Raw genomic sequence first — 2,984 nt, forward strand, 5'->3', positions numbered from 1 at the left:
AATGGGAGTCCTAGTTAGTTCTCCCTATAGACAATAAGTACCAACATTTTTAATCTACTCCCAGCGGGCAGAGACTTAAAATTTCTTAAGAAAGATGGCAAAGTAGTTTCTAAGCAAGCCATATGTTCTCAGCTCATTGACCACTCTAGGGTGAGGGGACAGAGGTGGGTACTGGGGGGGACCTTGAGCCTCCTCTCACAGGAATGGTTTGCTTTACCATGGGGCAGATCCAGGTTCCTTACTCCCCCCGTGTCCTTCCCTTTCTCTCTTTTCCTATCCCTTTCTTTTCTCTCTCCTTTTCTTCTCTTTTTCTAATTTTTCTTTTCTTCTTCTATGGTGTCCTACAGCCCTGATGGACTCATCCCATCCCACAGCCACCACATTCATGTTCCTGTCTATGGTAGCCTTCTTTACAAACAAATAGTTGCTGAGCTGTTCTCCTGTAAAAATCATCGGCCATTCCCCCTAGAGTTTCACATCCAGGAATGTATGCCATGCCTTCTGAATAAAGAATTATAAGGTGAGAGTAACTCTATCCAGATTTCTGAGGCTTTTCCTGTCTGTGGTATCTTCTCCTGAGTAATTTGTTCTTGCTTGAGGATCAGCGATAATGAGTGTGTGTTAACATTTAAGAGAAACAAAAATAAGGAAAAGAAAGGAAATCTTTTGCTGCTCACACTAATGCCACTAATATGAGGATTCCTGTTTAGAATAGTGCTCTTCAAGCCTCAGACTAAAGGCTTACTCCAGATGACAGCAGTATTCACATTAATAATATAGTTGAGCACTTTAACTTTAAAATATAGTGTGGATTATGTCTTCAAAAGTAAGTAGTGTATGGTAAGACAAAGTTAAGTGAGAAGGTTTATACTCATTGGCTAATTTTTTTTAATATCTATACTTACAATACAAGTTGAGATTAGAAGGGTAATAATTTGGCTTCTTATAAAGAATTTCTACAACAATGCAGGTTGTTTGCACATTATCTATTGCTATACACCAGCCAAAACCCAGAAGAAGATCTTTGAAAACACCCTATATCTTTTAGTGGAAGTAAATTAAAGTTTACAAATAAAATTTTAGCAATGGCAATATCATTTGTGATAATGGTATAATAAAAGTACGTCCTATATGATTTTAGAAAACATTAGACAAGCCCAAGTATAAAATGACAGTATCTGTTGCATCACACATTAGCATTTCATTCTGTGGCACTAATTCAATAGACACTGTCTTCCATGATTTGCAGATTTTTGTACTTTGGCAATACAGAGTGTCGCAATGTGACTGATTCACAAATCTTATTCATCTGTTGTAGACATGACCTGGATAGCTCTGGAATAAAAGCAAGCATCACAAAACTCTTTTTCTGAGAAAAATTCCATGAGCCAGCAATATAAAATAAAGCTGAAAAAGTAAATATGGTTTTGGTGCTAATCCAAAGTTATTTGAGTAAATGTCATCTGGATGGATATTTTTCCTACTTTTTGCGGCTCTCATGCATGACGGTGAGTTGGGGAATCTTACTAGTCACTTAGTAACTAGTAGCAGAATGAGTTTGCTGGATTCCTTCGTTAGCTAACTTTAAAATAGCCCTGAATTACATCAGTAGTCGTGCTTCTGGTACCGACTGCCCTGCCTTTGTTGTTTTGATGACACCTGGCGTAGCTTCTTGCGGCACTAACTCCTGGAGGAGCATCCTTGTGAGAGCAGATTTTCTGTAATCTCAGTGCACCTGGATCCTCAGAGACGTTCTAATGTCTCACCCTCACTCTTGCCTTCCTGGACACTAGGTCTTCTCTAACTTGAAGCACCTTCATCAAGCTTCATATTCCAAGAAAGGGACATAATTGAAAAAAGCAGAAGATTATCATTCGATGCTATTTTGTTCTTTGCTTTCTAAAGCACACAGTACAACTTAATGAAAGAGGTTCTACTGTTTCCAGTACATACGAATGTAACTCTATTTCTGTCAATATCTCTAGATTACACACATTCATTTTAATGACTCTTCTTCTACAAGCTCTGTGTAGATTACAGATGCTCCTCATGCCTTTTAGTTACTTATTCCTGGTCCGTGTTTCTTTCCTACTGTTAATGTTAGGAAAATGCCAAAGCTTTTGACGTGAAGCAAATAGTTGGAATAATGTAAACACATACAGCTGTACTATTAGCAAACATGAATGAAACTGACAGAAAACCCGTATCTTCTAGGCCTTGTTAATTTCCTTCAGCTAATGTCCTAGCCATGAGACATATTCACGGATAGGACTCTCAGAACTATATTCCTTCGGCAGTGTCAGAATAGGAATTAAGATTTAGGACATCTAATTACTAAAAGGTCACTGCTTTATTGCCCCCAAAGAAGTATTTGTTGTTTCCCTTCTATGGGTTTTCATTATACTTTGTTCACACTATGACAAATGAGTTCTTTGCATATTATTACATTGTCTTTCTTCTGATGGATTTGGAATTTAATCTTTTTAAAATCCTTTTATGCAGTTTCAGGTTAATTTGAGGGTCCAGAGAATTAGGTTACAATGTTTGCATTTGGGGGTAGAGTCCCTCTTACCATTGTGTCCCTCCCTCAAGAGGGACCGTACCCTCCAACATTGTGCCCCCAAAATGGAACGCTTCATGAATGTGTGTGTCGTCCTTGCACCAGGGCCAGGCCAATCTTCTCTGTATTGTTCCAATTTTAGTGTATGTGTTGCCTGCTGAAGCAAGCACTTGAGTTTAATCTTTTGTCTTCTGCTTCTAGAATAGTACCTGGTGTGTAGTCACTGTTAAATAAAATTAAGAATGACTTCTTAAAATTAAGAAAGACTTCTTGGTCCTCTAAAGTAAAATTAATTGCTCCCATCTCAACTTCTATAGCATTTTTGTTTCCTCTGTCTGAACTCCTGCAACATACGTGTTTCTGGCTTATTTCCCTAACTTATTGAATATGCACAATAACCAAGCACAGTCAAGGTAACAATGTT

General features: G+C 38.0%; 1 non-coding gene across 1 annotated transcript; it reads right to left on the reverse strand.

Moving 5' to 3' along the window:
• Nucleotides 1–2,622: 2,622 nt before the first annotated feature.
• On the reverse strand, nt 2,623–2,730 carry LOC111728049. Its single transcript, XR_002775462.1, has one exon. It is a non-coding gene; the product is annotated as a U6 spliceosomal RNA (small nuclear RNA).
• Between the last annotated feature and the right edge of the window lie 254 nt (nt 2,731–2,984).

The sequence above is a fragment of the Otolemur garnettii genome, unplaced genomic scaffold (assembly GCF_000181295.1).
Source record: "Otolemur garnettii isolate 467f Iridium unplaced genomic scaffold, OtoGar3 scaffold00004, whole genome shotgun sequence".
Lineage (NCBI taxonomy): Eukaryota > Metazoa > Chordata > Mammalia > Primates > Galagidae > Otolemur > Otolemur garnettii.